Source organism: Myotis yumanensis, unplaced genomic scaffold (assembly GCF_028538775.1).
Source record: "Myotis yumanensis isolate MYYU_CA2020_CCGP unplaced genomic scaffold, mMyoYum1.0.hap1 SCAF_8, whole genome shotgun sequence".
In the NCBI taxonomy this organism is placed as follows: Eukaryota; Metazoa; Chordata; class Mammalia; order Chiroptera; family Vespertilionidae; genus Myotis; species Myotis yumanensis.
The window spans coordinates 77,270,248-77,290,009 of NW_027223759.1; the positions used below are offsets into that span (position 1 = coordinate 77,270,248).

The 19,762-nt window shown below is 39.3% G+C and overlaps 2 pseudogenes; one reads left to right on the forward strand and one right to left on the reverse strand.

The window, feature by feature from the left end:
- LOC139015726 (pro-glucagon-like) overlaps window positions 1-19,762 on the reverse strand; it is a 258,761-nt pseudogene that overhangs the window by 98,942 nt on the left and 140,057 nt on the right.
- Window positions 8,779-19,762, forward strand: part of LOC139015432 (pro-glucagon-like) — a 33,227-nt pseudogene continuing 22,243 nt past the window's right edge.

Below are 19,762 nucleotides of genomic sequence, written 5' to 3' on the forward strand. Positions count from 1 at the left end.
TTTTAAATTCCCCCAAACTCAGACCTACTCGGACACCACTGGTTAAGGCCAAAGGGGCCTGATTGGGCATCACTTGTGCTGCGCCCGGAACTCAGGCCCTGGTCCCTGAACTCAGTCCCTGGTCGGGTGCCAGAAAAGAACTTCTTAGTGTCTAAATTAAAAATTTTAATACAGATTATGATTTTATAGTTGGTAGAAACACGGATGTGATACGACACTTTAAAAGAACAGAATATGCCTGGCCAGAGTGGCTCAGTTGGTTGAGCATCGTCCTGTCACCAAAAGGTTGCCGGTTCTGTCGCTGATCAGGCCACATATAGAAGGCAGCCAAGTAGAGGTGACAAGGAAGAACTTTAATAGACAGATCTGGAATTCAGGGGAGAAATCCAGTGGGGGGTTAGGTCAGGTGGTGGGGTGAGTCAGCCCACAGGTATGTAATGGAAACCCCAGGAGAATGAAATGGCTGAGGACAGGGGCCCTTCCTCAGACCCCAAGTAACACCAGTATGAGCCATACCAAAATTTAAGGTAGAGATTAGAGGAAGATGAGCTGGCAAAGGAGACTCAATGGGCCTACATTTCCAGGAATAATTATTCTACCTCCTCGTCCCTTGTGTGTTGCTTGCTTCCTGACCGAATTTTTGTTTGGCTTGTGTTGCTGTTATTGTTATTTTATTACACATGTTCTTTCGCTTTAAATCATAGTATAAAGTGCCCAGCCTCTAAAATCAGATGGAGCTGGATTTAAATCCCAGCTCTGTCATGTATTAAGCAAGTTACTCTGCCTCTAATTCTCATGCCCTAATCTGTAAAATGAAGGTAATAACAGTCCATCTCAGAGAGGTGCGTGAGGATTTCATGGGACCATGCATTTAGAGTGCTTGGTACTTATGAAAACTTCATCAATTACAACACTTCCTATTATTTGTTTAAAGCTACCTCAGATCCTTTTGTTCCCAGTTGTCAGCTTTTGCCCAAATATATTCATTTTTTAAATTCATTCCTTTATTTTTTTATGTTATTGTTTTAGGTATTATAAATAGTAGTACATATGTCTCCTTTATTCCCCCCATTGACCTCCCCATAGCCTCCCCTACCCCCTGGCACTTGCCCTCACCACTCCCCACCTCCCACCCCCAGTGTCTTGCAACTGTTGATTGTGCTTATATGCATGCATACAAGTCCTGAGGTTGATCTCTGACCTCCCCAACCCTCCCTACCTTCCCGCTGTAGTTTGACAGTCTGTTCTATGCTTCTTTGCCTCTGCTTATATTAGTTTTTAAATAGTAGATTCTACACTCTACAATTTCCTACTTTTGCCCCTGTGGTGCTCACTCCAGAAAAACAAATAAACAAACAAACAGACATGACTTGAAGCAATGGCTTGAGATGATGCCTCCTTATAGTTTCTCTGCAGACCCAACAGAAAGACTTGTGTGGTGTGCCTGGGAACTCACGTCCCTTTCCTTGGTGTGGCTTATTTAGCATCAGTTCCGAATCAAATACGGAAATGAGAACAAAGGGACCCTGCCATTTGTGTGCCCACTTTAATAAACCATATTTTCTCATTTAGTTTGTGAAAAATATTAGAGCTGATATCGAATGCTTCTGCTCTGGCACTTATTCCCAATTTTTTAGGACTAGAAAATTAAATGGCAGAAATAGAAATAGAATCTTAATAAAGAATAAGCACAAAGTTTTAAGAAAGAATTTGAATAGTGAATCATTACTTGTGAATCATTTCTGTGAATTGTAATTTCTTGGATTCATAATTGAAGTAGTTTTTGGCTTTGCTTTAATAAGTTCAAATGCAAATGTATTGTTAATTAGAGTGTTTAAGTGGTGTATGAGGAACTGTGCTAAAGATGGGCCAGGTTGACTCTAAGGACACTGTGAGTAATTAAGTGTTAAGTAGGTGTCAGTTACATATAGAAGAGAGATGTTTTCAGAAGTCATTCCTACTTCAGCTCAAATATTTAGAGTTAAAATTTATAGCCCTAACCGGTTTGGCTCAGTGGATAGAGCGTCAGCCTGCAGACTGAAAGGTCCCAGGTTTGATTCTGGCCAAGGGCATGTACCTTGGTTGCGGGCACATCCCCAGTAGGAGGTGTGCAAGAGGCAGCTGATCGATGTTTCTCTCCCATCGATGTTTCTAACTCTCTATCCCTCTCCCTTCTTCTCTGTAAAAAATCAATAAAATATATTTTAAAAAAAATAATAATAATAAAATTTATACATGTCAAGCTAAACTTTCAAAACAACCAAAAGGTTATATTTCAATATTAAAGCATTATTTGGGAAGGGGCATGAAAATCCAGTTATTCATTAAATAAATATTAGTGGCATCTTTTTCAGGTGACTGGAACTTGTTTACTGTGATTTATGCCAGGGAGATGCATTTTATACTGATTTACATACACACACACATTCACGACACTAAAAATAAAACCCCCAGTGCTTGCCTTGCAATCTTGTTTAAATTAATCTGGGTCAGAATCAGTCCCCTTGCTCTTTTTTCATTCTTCAAGGATTGGCAGAGGAAATGTACTTAAAAAGAATCCAATTGAGTGTAGCCTGAAAAGACAGTGGGCAAGAGGACTGAATAGGGGTATAAACATTAGAGATCATTAACATTTCTTGAAGGCCATGGTCAACACTTAGTTGTGGGGAATCTATGGCATAAGGTACTGACTGCTGGTCAGGCCATGCCCATCCCACATACCAAGAGTTCACAGGCAACGGGCATCCCAATGAGAGGCACAGGGATACAATGAAGTACAATTCACTGAATAGATTCAGTGAAATCACTAAGTTTGGATTCTTTGCAGACGAATATCCTGGGGGTATTGGTAAATGAAAGTTAGCAGGACCTCATCCCCAGAGATTCTGAACCATTAGATTTGAGATAAGGACTAGGAACCCTTTTTTAAAACAGCTTCTAAGTGACTCCAGGGACTAAATTAGGATACATTTTGTAAATTAGGGCATATCCAGGTTGAAATTTACCACATGGACAAAAGGGTAGAGAATAAGGGCAGGTACTTATCTGGGGTGGAAATTAGTAAAAATAAGTTAACATAAAATCTGTCAAGAGTATTTTTTTTTTCATTCAAGAATATTTATTATGCTCCCACCATATGTGAAGCATTATCCTACCTACTGGGCATATGACAGTGAGAAAAGTCAAAAACAGACTGTTCTCATGGATAAAGACCTATGCCTTATATAATTCACCTAAATATAGAGACAAAATGTTTATATTCAATGAATTGAGCTAAGTGTTGAGATAGCAATAATCCAATAGCATTTTCATAGAGCCCACTGGAAGGTCATTTCTGCTGATGGCCGACGGTAGCGGTCAGCATTGATAGTGCAATGAAACATTACTATGCTTATAATCTTTCTAAATATACAAAGAACCAGAGCTAAGAATTTACTTGGAAATTCTAAGTAAACTTTGTTTTATACCTCTGAATATGTGACCTAATGCAGCATCTCAGAGCAGATACATTACTTCATTACATTTATGCACACATGGTCATTTTCTGAGGAAGGAGCAGAATGAAGAGTCTTCTCATTCCATTTGGTATCATTCTGGGCCCCACCTGACTGCAACATAATCAATCACACCTCTGAGTCTCTCCTGCACCGCATGTGAGGACTGTACTTACCAAACCCAAATCTGTGCATGAACCCTATTTCTGAATAGATAGAGCTGGCTCCTCTGAATATATTTTCTATACATCTACTCATTGCTTCTTGGGTGCTGGTGTGGCTTATTATCATCATGGTAATTAGTAGTACAATTAATGCATGATTAAAATTGCTATACAGGTAACTTGAGTCATAACATGACAGATGCGAAATTCTCTATATAGATTATTGGCATTTATAGCTACTACGAACACATCCTATATAATAAAAAGCTAATATGCAATTCGACCAAAAGGCAGAACAACCAGTTGCTATGATGTTTACTGACCACCAGAGGGCAGGCGCTCAATGCAGGAGCTTCCCCCTAGTGGCCAGTGTGCTCCCACAGGGGGAGCACCACTCAGTCAGAAACCCTGAACAGGACTCATTGCTGGCAAGTGCAGCGGCAGTGGTGGGAGCCTCTCCCGCCTCTAAGGTAGTGCTAAGATGTCCAACTTATGACTCCCAGACTGCAGAGGACACTGGGCAGACTGAGGGAACCCCCCACCCCGAGTGCACAAATTTCATGCACTGGGCCTCTAGTTTAAAATAAACGGATAACTAGGAACTAATATAAAATATTAGTTCACTCTTGTAAATTTACTAGATAATCTAAATAAGAGATTATAAAAAAGTAAATAACTAATCCTTGAAAATTTTTGAAAAATTTGATAAGAATCAGCACAATTATTAATTATATGAAAAGAAAAATATGTAGAAGTAGGTATTTAAAAACTACTGTTTTTTTATAAATTTTACTTATCCATATATGTGATATTAGTACTAACTATATTTATTATCATAATTGTGATATTTCAGTTAGAATGCTGCAGGTTAACCAAAATGTTCCAAGAACAACTGGTAAATTTCATATTAGAATAAAAGTAAATATTGATTATATATACTAATAGCCTAACATGAAACTGCTTTTTCCCCAGACTGTGTTCATAGTATATATACAAAAACAAAAAACAAAAGTAGTCCTATCAATCAAATTACTTTGTGAAACACTGATCAAAAATATTTATTTGAAAAATACTAATAAACTATGATAAAGCAAAATCCAAAATGTATTGACAGCTTATCATGTGCCAAGCATAGAGCTAAATGTTTCATTTGAATATGCTCATTTATTGTACTTTCTATAAAAATAAAGATTAACTTTAGCTAGGAATTTCTCAATCATTCTTAATTGCAAGTAAGTAAGATTATATGCAAGTATACTTAAATAAGAAAATCTATTATAATAAAAGCATTATTTATGCTAGACAAAATGACATCTCCACAGTTACATTTTTTTATTGAATTAATTTAAACAATTTTAGATAAAATAATTATCTAGGTTTTTGGGTATTCACAATAAAGTGATTCACTACACTTTATATCTATACTAGAAGCCTGGTGCACAAAAATTTGTGCACTCGGGGAGCGGGGGGAGGGGGGTCCCCCAGCCCGGCCTGTGCCCTCTCGCAGTCTGGGACCCCTCGGGAGATAACGACCTGCTGGCTTAGGCCTGCTCCCGGGTGGCAGAGGGCAGGCCCAATCCCTAAGTCCAGCCCCTGGTCAGGCTCAGAGGAGGGCCGATTGGGGAGTTGGGGCGCCGCCCCGTCATGCACAGAGCAGGGCGGATCGGGAGGTTGCTATGCCACCCTCAGTCACGCTCAGGGTAGGGTCCATGGGGAGGTTGTGGCGCCACCCCCTGTCACGCACAGAGCAGGGCCGATCAGGGGGTTGGTGTGCTGCACCCTTTCAAACACAGAGCTGCAGGGCAATCTGGGGATTGGGGGCTCCCCCCTATCAGGCACAGAGCAGGGCTGATCAGGGGGTTGGGGCGCCTTCCCCTGTCACGAACAGAGCAGGTCAGGTAGGAAGGTTGTGGCCCCGCCCCCTGTCACACACAGAGCTGCAGGGCGATCAGGGGGTTTGGGCGCTGCCCCCTGTCACGCTGATCCCGGTGCTGGGAGCCTCACTGCTCTGCTGATCCCGGTGCCGGGAGGCATATTACCCTTTTACCATATAGAATAGAGGCCTGGTGCATAGGTAGGGGCTGGCTGGTTTGCCCTGAAGGGTGTCCTGGATCAGGGTGGGGGTCCCCACTGGGGTGCCTGGCAAGTCAGGGTGAGGGGCTGAGGGCTGTTTTCCGAAAGGGTGTGACTAAAGCTTCCAACAGCTCCTTGTTTTCTTTTCTTTTTTTTTATTCTGGGCCAGCTTTAGCTCTGAGGCCTAGCTGCTGAAAACATGGATACAATGTTGCGGTCTGCCTGGCTTTCAGTCCGGCTGGTTTCTGGAGTTTTGTTTAGCTTCTTATTTGCAACATAGTATATAGTTGCTTATAGTTGTAGCTCAGAGGCAGACAAGTTAGGCGGGGAACGTTGGAGTCCTCCTTCACTGCAGCAAGCAAGCCTCATGTTCGCTTTAAGCTGCCTGGCTGCCGGCCGCCATCTTGGCTGACAGTTAATTTGCATATACTCACTGATTAGCCAATGAAAAGGGTAGCGGTCGTACGCTAATTACCATGTTTCTCTTTTATTAGTGTAGATGTTCAGGATTGTATAGACACAAATTAAATTATCTCAGAAGAAAAACAATTTTTGCCTTGTCCAGGTGGCCCTGTTGATTGGAGCATTGTCCCTTATGCCAACAGCTTGTGGGTCTGATCTCTGGGCAAGGAACATACTGAGCTTAGGGATTCGATCCCTGATCGGGTGGGCTGTGAAAAGAAGGCAACCGATCAATGTTTCTCTCTCATGAATGTCTCTCTCTCTCTCTCTCTCTCTCTTTACCCCTTCCTCTCTCTTTAAAAAATCAATAAAAACCCAATAATTTTCACTGCAAATAGCAGTGCTAGAAATTCCCCTTGACAATATTAGGTACAGATTGCAATGTGCTCTTAGGAGAGCTAAGTAAAATCTAATTAAAATGCTTATTCTAATGCTGTTGTAGTAACATAAAATTTTATTCATTTATTGGGAATTATAAAATCAGTGATATGAATTTTGCACAAGATCATTTAAGTACACAAAAAAACTTTCACTATAAGTAATCATATGGCATGTGCAACCTAACTTAGGGTCCAAAGAGAACGTAAGAAGATGATCATTTAAAATTTAGAATAAGCTAATGTTATTAAGCATTTATTGTCTGGCTACAAAGGGACTCCTCAATCATTTGTGTTCTTATAGCCACCAGAGTAATTTTTAGTAAATTAAGAAAATAATTCATGATTCTAATCAATTGTGCAGGGCATGCATGCCCTAGTGTTAATCAGTTAAAATAGCAGGAGATGCTATTATCCAGTTGGTCAATTGGCTCTTATCACCATGGCAGTACATCTATGTAACTACAAAGCTAACAGAACATGTGGAGCCTCAAATTCCAAAATTTAATATTGTAGAACTGAAAGGTATGATCAACATTTTCTAGTCCAGTCCTTTATATTTCAGGTAAGAAAGCTGTGATGCCAGAGATTGACTTACCAAAGTCATACCGGGAATTAGCAGTGGGAGCAGTCTGGAAAGAAGAGGGCACAAACTTCATCCATCTTTTCATCCTTCATTTCATGTATCCATCTATTCAACAAGTATCTATTAAGTGCCTATTATGTGCTAGACACTAGGGATGTGATGATGAGCAAAACTAGACATACAAATTCTCCAGATTTATGGTGACTGTTTTGAGAATACAGACGGAGGTGAAAATATTAATAAGGTAATCACTCAAATACACACATGATTACAAAGCAAGCCAAATGCTCTTTTACAAAGTAACATACCCCTGATAATGTATAACAAGGGAGCCAGACTTAAACCAGTGGTAGGACAGGGATTCCCAGAGAAAGTGGCCCTTATATTGAGTTCTAAAGGCTGGGCAGAAGTTATGAGAAGAAGGGAGAGGGTAGAAAGAGGTGCCAAAGCCCTGGAGAAAGAAATGAATATTTGAGGAACAGAAATCCCAGTATGTTTGGAGACTAGAAAGTAATGCGAGAGGGGCAAAAAGGGCCTGGAGAGACAGGTCATCTAGACCAGCGAGAGACTATAGTCCAGACTAACATTTTTGACCTTTATTCTAAGAGTCATGGAAAGCTCTGGAAAAGGTTAGCGGGAAGATAAAACTCTCATCTTCAGCAGTGTTATTTTTACATGGGCAAATACCAGATTCATAAATGGTATTCAAGGTATAGGATATTTTTCTAAGTTTTGGTTCTGTAAGCAATGGCCTGCAGAAGGGATGAAGAATGGCAACAGGGACATGAAGGAGACTGGAATTTGGTTGCCATACTATGCATTTGATCAGAGCTATTTTAGGGCTTTGAGAATAGTCATATTTGAAAAACACAATTGTTTGGGCAACTTAAATATAAGTGAAATTTGTTCATAGTTATAGGCTACCTTAGGTTAGCTTTTATATGGGAAATCTTTACTCTTGGGTTTTCTAAGATTATTTGTCCAGATGATGTGGCTTTCCTTTCTTCTGGTTCACTTTCTGTGTGTAACAGTCTGTAGTCAGGATAAGCAATTATCTCTCTACATTAGTGCCTCTCTTGAGATGTCTGAAGGTAAGGATTCTGGCTGATCTCATCTGAACAACTGGACTGCTAAAATACATCTTCAATAAGTCAGTAGAAATCCAAGCCAGGCAGATATGAGGAAATGCAGTCAAGTGCTTAAGAGTCTAGTTTAAGTCAAAATAACATGGTCTTCAATCCCAGTTTTGCAATATGTTGGAACCTCATTTCACTCTCCTTTAAAAAAATTTTCTGACAATTCTTCACAAACTGGACAATAACATCCCCACTGCTCGGCACCATCCTGCTCCATGCCCTTCATACTCCCCAATGTTTTTTCCCACTAGTTTTCTCTTCTAGGCAGTCAAACCACCTGTCTAAGCCTCAGTTACCCTGTCTATAAAAATGGAAATAATACTTATATCTATTAAGACAGGAGTTAAACAAGTATTTGCAAATGGCAATTTTTTATTATATGAGAACAGATGAGAGAGAATCTTAGACTTTATCTGAGTTAGTAATCTTCTTTTTAGTAATAGATTGTTTCATCTTCCCCCAAAGATTAAAACTCTGAAGGAAATAATACAACAAGAGCACTTACACTGAAAGATATTTTTAATGGGACATTTTCTTATTGGACATATTTTCCAACTTGGATTTCAGGTAGGTGAACTTTTTTTTTTACTTTTGGGTTTTTTTAAAAAAAATATCAAACTACAGTGGGAAGGCAGGGAAAGGTTTGGGTGGGGGATGGGGGGTAAGAGATCAACTGAAGGACTTGTATGCATGCATATAAGCACAACCAATGGACACAGACCCGGGCGGGGTGTGTGTGGGGAGGGCACGTTTATCCTAGGGCATTTAAAACTAGTTTATCCTCTTTGTAACACAGGTAAAAGGCAATTTTATTCCACCACACTGAACTGGTTAGGATAGGTCGGCTATTAACAAATAGGGCATCTTTGTGGAAAGTAGAAAATAGTATTCTTTTCTCCCTTTACAATGAAATTATTTTAAATCTGACAAAGTAATATGTACTGAACAAAGAAGAAAAACAAAATAAGTCTGTGAAATAAGAGAGATTTCTCTTTGTTATAAATGTAGTTCCTGTTAAGGGAGATTATTTCAAGTTTTGTTTTCCTTCTTTTTTTAAAATATATTTTATTGATTTTTTTTTTACAAAGAGGAAGGGAGAAGGATAGAGAGTTAGAAACATCAATAAGAGAGAAACATCGATCAGCTGCCTCCTGCACACCCTCTAACTGGGAATGTGCCCACAACCAATGTACATGCCCTTGACCAGAATGGAACCAGGGACCTTTAATTCTGCAGGCCGACGCTCTATCCACTGAGCCAAACTGGTTAGGGCTGTTTTCCTTCTTGTGTAAAGGACAAGAGTACTTCCATCAATAATATAGATAATAACATAGTATTTTATAATATTGAAACAGGAGAATCATATACCATTTTGAGTAATACCACCATGGTATGTATACAACATCATCTTCCTCCTCAAAAGACTTTGCCAGCTCTTCACTGATCAAGAAAGAGCCCATTCCCTGACTGGTTTGGCTCAGTGGATAGAGCTTCGGCCTGCAAACTCAAGGATCCCAGGTTCGATTCCGGTCAAGGGCAAGTACCTTGGTTGCAGGCACATCCCCAGTAGGGGGCATGCAAGAGGCAGCTAATCTATGTTTCTCTCTCATGGATGTTTCTAACTCTCTATCCCACTCCCCTCCTCTCTGTAAAAAAAATCAATAAAATAAGTTAAAAAAAAAAAAAAAAAAGAAAGAAAAGAAAGAGCCCAGGCTCTTAGCGCCTGATCTGGACCCAACCTGCCTTCTCAGCTCCATCCCACTGTACTTCTCCTTTAATTCTCCCTTCTCCTCACACTAGACTCCTGCCCTTCCCTCCTCTAAATCACCCAGCATCTTTCTTCCCCTGTGGAAATAATTTGGTCTGAGATAAGACTTAAGAACTCAATCCTGTAGTCAGGCATACTGAGGCTGAAATCCTGGCTCTGCCACTTACAACATGTGGAAAATTGGGTACGGTTCCACACTATACTAACACTACCAGGCTTCAATTTCTTCGGTAAAGTAGGAATAATAATAGCTCTTTGGACTAATGTAAGAATTCAGTGAAGTAACATTTGAAAGTGGTTTGGACAGTGCCTGCATAGATTAAATAGGCACATGCTACTCGGTCCTCTTAGGCTCTCAGCCCTCCTACTTTCTCTCCCCTCAACAGCCCACTAATCTTTTAAAGCCACAGTCAGGTGACCCTCTCCTCCTCTATGCAAGCAATCACTCTCATGTGGATTCAAGCACTTCTTCCTTAATGCTTCTGTAAAGTTATATTTATATCTCTTTTATAGAACTAATTTGCAATATAAGTTACTTATTTATAAATTTAACATTATAAGCTTCTTGAAATCACAAAGTATATCTTTATTATACAGCCCTCCCATAATATCTAGTAAGTTTCTTTCTATATAGTAGGTACTGCATAAATGTTTTAAAATTGCACTGAAGATAAATATAAGTCGGATATATCAAAGATGTGTTATTCTGTTAGAACTACAAATTAACACGGTTCTGTTATTTTTTTCTGCATCCTAATCAATTTTTTTTATAATTTCAAAAAAGTGTGAATGCTTCAAATTATGGCTTATCATCTGATCGGCAATTCGCATATCTAGAAAGTGATTATTCAAAGGTATTGACTATTTGATTTGGATATATCTGGTTATATCTCTTACTAATCCACAGTTTGGTTTATAAATGTAAGAGGAAGCAAGAGTGTATTTTTATCTCTAAATACTCAAGAAGTTAACGTGGGCTCTAGATGAGCCCCCAAAGCATAACTGAAACATAAGCAAACGATTTCGCTTACTTATCTGGTTATCAGCAAGTAGTAGCAACTTGTTTCCTCTGGGGAAACACTTTATTTGAGGGCACAGATATTCACCAGAAAGGGGAGAATTATCTTTGTATTTCTAAAGCTATTTGATATCACAAATCATTAGTTGATTCCCACATTTTAACCTCATAGGAGCTCATTATTTAAAATGAAAAAAATCAAGATGTGACTTATTTAACTCACTTGCTCAAGCAAGATGACATTCAGTCATTAATAGAACAGATGTTTAAATCTGTTTCCAAAAGCTTCCTGTAGGAGAATCCCACAAACCAGAGCATTTGCCCTTACTTAATTTTCCCCTCCTGACTTACTTTGAAGATGCAAATTAAGTTCAACAACTTATTTTTTTATATTTATACATCTTCAAGATGATTTTTATTTTTGCAAAAGGCCAAGGGAATTTACTACTGATTTAAACATCTAACAATTACTTTTAGATCAATAACTTTTAGTTTTAACTGTCATTTTTCATATCCTACTTGAGATGCAAAACACCCTTAATATTCAGAATGAAAAGTCCGTTTGGCTCTAGCCCCTGCTTGTTGTTTAGTCAACTGATTATTTTCCAAAGGACCGGGTCTGGTACCAGCACTCTTTAGAAAGACATGTTTCAGCCTTCTGGCCCTTCTTTGTCAAGAGTCTGAATGCCCTTTTAAGAAACAAAATCCAAAAAATATCTGCATTATTCACTAACCATGATATAAGTATATTTATGAGGAAAAAAAGACACTAGTTTTTTAAGGAGGAGTTACATGCTCTATCTCTCCTATTTAAAAAAAAATCTATTAATTTAAAAAGCCATATTCAAAGAAAGGCAAGCATTTTACAATAAAACTATACATTGAATGAAATTCTTTGTATCCTGTTTTAATGGGTGTCATAATAACCAATGGTTCCGGTGCAAATAATAATGAGGAAACTATTAGAAGGAGTTAACATTTCATTCTGATGACTCCTTATGGGCCATGGAAATCAAGGTGGTTTTACTTCAGTGAAGGTAAAATATGAAGGGAAAATTCTATAGAGCATGTCAAAGAAAAGCTTGTCATATTAACAGATGTCTTTGAATATGGTTATTATGGGGTGAGGGCTGAATTCTGGAATATGGACAAACAGCACAAAAGTCCACAATAAAATTCTTTAAATGAAGACTAATTAGGAATTGCAACTTACTCTTCCTAGTGCCCTATGAAAATAGTCCTTCCATAATTCTGAACCTTGACCTGAATAACCTATGACTATACATTCCTGATATAAGCTTTGAAAAGATTAAAATTTGTCTTTGCCTCTCTTCTTTCTGACAGCTTTGGACAGCCATGGGCAAACTACGGCCGTGGGCCCGATCCGGCCCGTTTAAAATGAATAAAACTAAAAAAAAAAAAAGACCGTACCCTTTTATGTAATGATGTTTACTTTGAATTTATATTAGTTCACACAAACACTCCATCCATGCTTTTGTTCCGGCCCTCCGGTCCAGTTTAAGAACCCATTGTGGCCCACGAGTCAAAAAGTTTGCCCACCGCTGGCTTTGGAGATACTCTTACACAGCAACATATCACATCTATCACCTTCGGAATGGGTAAAACTTCATGTCTATTTATGAATACTACTTAACTCTATTATATAGACTTTCCATTCCAAACTCTAATTTGAAGTTGACTATTCTGTTACTGATCTTAGCTTCTTGCTTCTTCACAATATATGTGCACCCATAAATTAAGAAATTCAAGAAAATATTCCTATGCAATATTCATCTTTTTATTTGGCTGATATTTTGCATTTTTATAGACAATCTAGTTCCCCATAGGTCTGAACACCAAATTACAAATATACTATCCTATCTAATAAAAGAGTGATGTGCAAATTGACCGTCACTCCAACACAAAGATGTCTGCCCCCATGTGGTCAAAGTTGGCTCCCCCCATGTGGACACAAGATGGCCAGCAGGGGTGGGAAGTTGGGAGGGACCAGGCCAGCAGGGGGAGGGCAGTTGGAGGGGACCAGGCCAGCAGGGGGAGGGCAGTTGGGGGACCAGGAAAGCAGGGGGATGGCAGTTGGGGGGCACCAGGCCAGCAGGTGGAGGGCTGTTGGGGAGGACCATGCCAGCAGGGGGAGGACAGTTGGGGGGGACCAGGCCAGCAGGAGGAGGGCAGTTGGGGGGGACAAGGCCAGCAGGGGGAAGGAAGTTGAGGGCGACTAGGCCAGCAGTGGAGGGCAGTTGGGGGGACCAGGCCAGCAGGGGGAGAGGAGATGAGAGGGACCAAGCCAGCAGGAGAGGGCATTTGGGGTGACCCGGACAGCAGGGGAGGGCAGTTGGGGGCAATCAGGCCAGCAAGGGATCAGTTAGGTTTCAATCAGGCTGGCAGGAAAGTGGATAGGGGCTGTTTAGGCAGGCAGGCAGGCAGGCAGGCAGGCAAGCAGTTGGGAGCCAGCAGTCCTGAATTGTGAGAGGGATGTCTGACTATCCATTTAGGCCCAATCCCACACTGGGCAGTTGGACATCCCTAATAGGGCAGTCAGACATCCCTTGAGGGGTCCCAGATTGGAGAGGGTGCAGGATGGGATGAGGGACATACCCTCCCCACACCCCCAGTGCACGATTTTTATGCACTGGGCCTCTAGTTTATGGAAATAAACATTAGTAGTAAAAGTACAAAATATGCATGGAAATGATACACTGCTTCTAGTAAGGAGGCTGCTTTATTGGAAGGAAGCAGAAGGGAGAGAGACCATTAGTTGTATCTGAACATATACACTGTTAGTTGATTTTAAATTACTTGTTTTTAAAATTGCAAAATGTTAATATCTCAACTTTAGATGGTACATAAATTGCCATCTATTATATTGTTTTCTTTATTTGTAAGTTTAACTATTTACAATATATTTCAAACAGAAAAAAATATACAAATAAGTCAGTAGTAGAAAAACTGAGAAAGAGAATTCCTGGCAGAAGGAATATTATATAAAAACACAAAGGGAATGGGGAGCATGAAAGGTTCAGGAAACTGGAAGTAGGCCAGTTGAGTTGAAAATGGAGGAGGGTATGACTACTAGGAGGTGGTGTAGGTTGGGAAGGAGTTGAGGCCAGGAAGCCTGGACCAAATAATAATGAGGAAACTATTAAAAGGAGTTTACATTTCATTCTGATGACAATAGGGAATCACTGAAGAGTTTCAAATGGGAAACAACATGATCAGATTTGCACTTTAGAAAAATAACTTTGACTAAGAATGGACAATGAATTGGTTTAGTTACTCATCTTAATGCAATATGCTATTTGTGTTATAAAAGGGAAAATAATTATATATCATGAAGAGATATTAAAAATCTTATGGTCTATTTCCCCTTTTGTTTAGCAAGAGCACAAAAGTTCAAAAAATATTTACCTACTTCTTTTAAATGTTCAGAAGAGACTAACTCTGATCTTCTTAAACTGTCCAATTAAGAAATAGGAACTACTACATAAAGTAGAATCTAAATTCATCTAATGCATTGTGTCTTTCTCTTCTCTGATCCACTTTGTCACCAAATACAAGAGTTACTTATTGAGGACTTTTTTTGTGAAAAGCATATATGGAAGAATACAAATGAGTTGAAGTCCCCAACCCTATTCTCAAGAAACATTTAGACTAGCGAGGAGAAAACCCACTCTTTCAATACAATTAAAAAAGTGTACTGAATTACTTAATGCTTTAAGAAAGGCATGCATTATTTTCTTATTTTTCTTTTAATGTTTTTGAAATTCTCCAAGTCCTATGTTGAGGTTCACCAAATTAAACAGAATTCCAAAACAATATGGGAATATTAATATTTTAACCCTGCTTTAAAGCCTAGAATCATTGCAAATATTTAGCTTTTGTGCAGTGAATTTAATCAAACCACTGTTGTTGTTTTTTTTCCTTCACAACTATTAATTTAGCAGGTTGTTTTTGTCAGTTAAATATACAATAATTTAGAAAGTGATGAATAACAAATTTGTTGAGATTTAGGACAAAATTGGATACCATTAACTGCAAATGTTCTGTGTGCCTTGGAAGAGTCCATAAAAATTTACCACAGAGAGAATGAACATGGTTCTGGTTTCAGGCCAGGGAAGGGATACTGAGGAGATGACAGCCTTTGAAAAGCAGCCTCCGCCACTTTCTCTCATGCTGTGAATTATTTAGAAAACACAGAAATGACCACCTGGTGACTTGCTGGTCATGAAGGGACTGTGTGCTGAGATTTGCAGCTTGGCACTGTCTACATGACTGGGTAGGTGATGCCACAGAATTTGGCAACATCAGGCAGTGTTACAATGTCAAAGGTCACAGGCACACGGGCTTGAGACAGAATTGTAAACCAGGTGAAGAACGTTTTCCCGTTGGGTCACTTCCTTGCCTGTGCCCTCGGATGTCTTTCAATATGTTCCAGACCTCCCAGGGGCCGGTGCCTTAATCTGCTCTCAGACAGTCAGGATTCCCATGGCCTTACCAGTGGTCTTCCTCCTCCGGGGCCTCCCCCCTTTCTCCAATCAAAGCGGGGTGTCCAGTGTCCTGCTCCCTCATTGTCAGCTCGGCTCATGCTGCATGACCTAATAAGCTAAGTCAATGTTTATTATGAGGCTTCATAGTTTCCAAAGTTTAAACAAGTTAGAAAAGTAGAAATATTAGGTATATGTTAGGTCCTGGTTGCAGATATTGTTTTGGAGAGGGAAGGAAGGGAGTCTTTTTTCAGGCTTCTCACATTACACCTAGAAGGTAGGTCGTCTTAACTGACTATCTCTCTACAAAGCCAGCAAACAGAGACCTAGAGAAGTTAAATGACTTCTAAGTAACTAGTGAAGAGCTACAACTACCAGCCCATCTCTCCAGTCCCAAGTGGCCACATTCTTTCCATTAGGTTTGAAGAAGCAGAGGGAATGCCTCTTCGTTCTTATTGTTTGTTTATTTTTTTCTGTTTATAAAGATTTTTTTTTTTTTTTGCATTGACAGCAAGGTTTTGTGTGTGTGTGTTTTGTTTCTGTCTTTCTTTTCTTCTAGAGATTTTGTAAGAAGAAATGAGCTTCCTCATCCAATTCAGTATATTTGCTGGTCACCTATCGGGAGTAAATTAGTAAGTGTTTGAATTATAGAAGTATTTAATCATTTAAATAAAAAGGAGCCATCTGATTTTGGTCTTTGGTAAATTCCCTTGCTTAGAAGAAAAAAAAAAAATGTATTACTATTTTCCTGTGGTTAAAAACAAGAAGAGTTTTGATAAATTGAAACTCATCTGAGAATTCCACAAAATCTCAAGCTCATGGATAGACTTCTTTAAATATCTCAGTCAGAAACTTTATCCTTATACTCAGCCAGAAAGCATGGTGCCAGAAAGCTCAGGAAAAATATGGTTTTCACAAGTTTCCCAGACTAGCTTCCGACAAAATGAAATTTTGTCCAAGCTCTCATTTAAGGACTCTAAGTAAAGATTACATCTGGCTAGCTATTAATATTCAGAGATTGATTTTACTTTCTGTATCTACACTAATAAAAGAGAAACATGCAAATTCGTGTCACTCCGCTACCCTTCCCATTGGCTAATCAGGGTGATATGCAAATTAACTGCCAGCCAAGATGGGGGTGGGCAGCCAGGCAGCTGAGAACAGGATGCTTGGTTGACCCAGTGATAGAGGAAACCAAGGTTCCCACCTGCGGCTGCGGGGCTCTGAGCTCCTGAAGCAACAGCTCCAAAAGATACAATGTTTCAATTATAGAAGCTAAAAGATGGCGGTTAATTTGCATACTCAGGCTCCAAGCGGTAGAGCGAAGCCAAACAGCCCTGAAACCGCTGAGCAGAGAGGCCTCACTGCCCGGGGATCAGGTGATCGACCCTGCTCTGTGTGTGACAGGGTACGGAGCCCCAACCCCCCTGATGGGCCCTGCTCTGTGAGTGACAGAGGGCAGCACCCCAACCCCCTGATTGGCCCTGCTCTGTGAGTGACAGGGGGCAGTGCCCCAACCCCCTGATCGGCCCTGCTCTGTGCGTGAGAGGGGGTGGCGCCGCAACCTTCCCATCGACCCTGCCTTGAGTGTGACAGGGGGTGGTGCCCCAACCCCCCAATCAGCCTTACCCTGAGCGTGACTGAGGGTGGCATCGAAACCTCCCAATCCGCCCTGCTCTGTGCATGACAGATGGTGGTGACCCAACTCCCCAATCGGTTCTGCTCTGAGCCTGAACAGGGGCTGCACCTAGGGATTGGGCGTGCCCTCAGCCACCCGGGAGCAGGCCTAAGCCAGCAGGTCGTTATCTCCCGAGGGGTCCCAGACTGCGAGAGGGCACAGGCCGGGCTGCGGGAACCCCTCCCCCCCAAGTGCACAAATTTTGTGCACCAGGCCTCTAGTATATATATGATTGATTTTACTTTCTGTATATATATATATTTACTTGGATAATAAAACCACAAATAAAATAGTAGACTTTATTCTTTATTTGACATAGACTTTAAAAATCATAACAGATGATAATGTGAGTCAGTTGTTGTTTTTTGACCTATTAAAGTGAGATAGTATTGTGTGTATTTTTGCATCTGAATTGCTACAATTTTAAAAGTCATTAGGTCAATAATTAATGCAAATATACAGACTTAATTGTATTTCTTATGGAATTTCCCTGTATTTACTAGCTTAACGCCACTTTCAGGCATATGTGTATCAGAACAATATCTATTTGAAACAAAGACCAGAAAACCCATCTTTTCAAATAACATATAATGGAAAATAAAATAAAATATTTAATGGAATCCAAGACTGGGTTTATGAAGGCAAGCTGTATTCTTCTTTCTACTGCTGCTGTATTAGGCTTTTAATTGAAAATCTGAAACGAGATCAAATCACAAATTCCCCTCTTGCACAAGGAGTGAAAGTGATTTTAGAAAGTAGCACAATGTCCTTTCCTCCCCATTGTTTTTATTTGCCAGGGGACACTGCCATGTATGGACCCAGTGGGTCCCTATGTGACAGAGATGGAGGAGTGCTATGCTGCTGAGAGGAATGGTGGCATTTCTGAAAGCTGTTATCTGTGCTATGAACAGGACGTGCATGTTCTGAAAGAACAAAATCTTATCAGACTGGTAGAGTTTATTTTTAATGAGCATGATAAAGTGGTAGTAACAATTTATATTCCAAGAAGTTTATGGTCCTTAAATGCTGTGTTAGTTCTTTATCTCAGGTTTACTTTTTCTTAAGAAAGAAATATTTTTTCCAAAACTAAACAACTGTTTATATTATTTTTCAGGAAAATATCCTTAATTTGTTATACTTCTGTGAATTTTGTCCTCTTTCCAGGTTTGGTAAGATCCAGGAAATAACTGGACTTTAAAAGGTTCTCTGGTCCTTACTTTTTATTAAATAAATATAGAACTTAACTGGGTTTTTTAAAAAATAATATTCCCAGGAGAGAAAGTCAACATTCAATGTTTATGTTACTTTGTAGCATAATTACAGTTTCCTTGTTTTGGCTATTTTAGGTGACTGTAAGAACCAGAAGTTGCCTCCAAGGGAATAATTAATTCTTGTTAATATGTTTATTATTTATTTTAAAATTACATTTCTGATTAATGTCAAATCCTAATAAGACTGTTTGATAAAGGGTATAAGGCTAAACTATTCCTCTAAACACAGATTATTTATCTTTTCAAAACCAAAGTAGGATATATATCACATCTACATTTAATAAATTATTTTGGGCAATAATGGATATATACAATGTATTTAAAATAATTACAATGATTTTAAGAGTAAGCTCCAATTATAATTAATATACTAGTATTTATTTTTCAGAGGAAACACTTGCTACAAAATATGTTCTCTGGTGGTCTACAAGTGGAAAGTTTTTGGCATATGTAGAGTTTAATGATACAGAAATCCCAGTGATTGCCTATTCCTATTATGGTGATGAGCAATATCCTAGGACAATAAATATTCCATACCCAAAGGTATGTTGAATACTTTTAGCAGATGCTTCTATTTCCCTGGTGTCAAAATGAGCAACCAATACGATGAAGAGAGGTGGGATCAACAAGTTTGGAGAGCTTCTTATCCTTGTGCAGTGTGAAGCAAACATTGCACTGGGATCTATTATTTATGTGGACATCTGTTGCTTTGGACTTCTGGTGTTGCTGGATGAAGTCGTCTTTGCTAAATTCTACTGCAGAAGCTTTGAAAAACATATGGTCTGGATCAGTGATGGCGAACCTATGACACGTGTGTCAGAGGTGACACGCGAACTCATTTTTTGGTTGATTTTTCTTTGTTAAATGGCATTTAAATATATAAAATAAACATCAAAAATATAAATCTTTGTTTGACTATGGTTGCAAATATCAAAAAATTTCTATTTGTTACACGGCACCAGAGTTTAAGTTAGGGTTTTTCAAAACGCTGATGTGCCTAGCTCAAAAGGTTCGCCAAAACTCGACTAGATCATGGAGCAAAACAAGCTTAACTTAAATTTAATTTTTTCATATTTCATGCTCTGAATTCAGGGTAAAGTTCTTTTTTTCAGTTCCTTCTTGAATTCTCATGTAAATGCAAGCTTGAATGGGGAACACGAATGTTGAACTTGATGTTCCTTTCAGGTAGAAGCAAGCATGAGCTATGCTCTTTTATTAACATAAAAGGTAGCT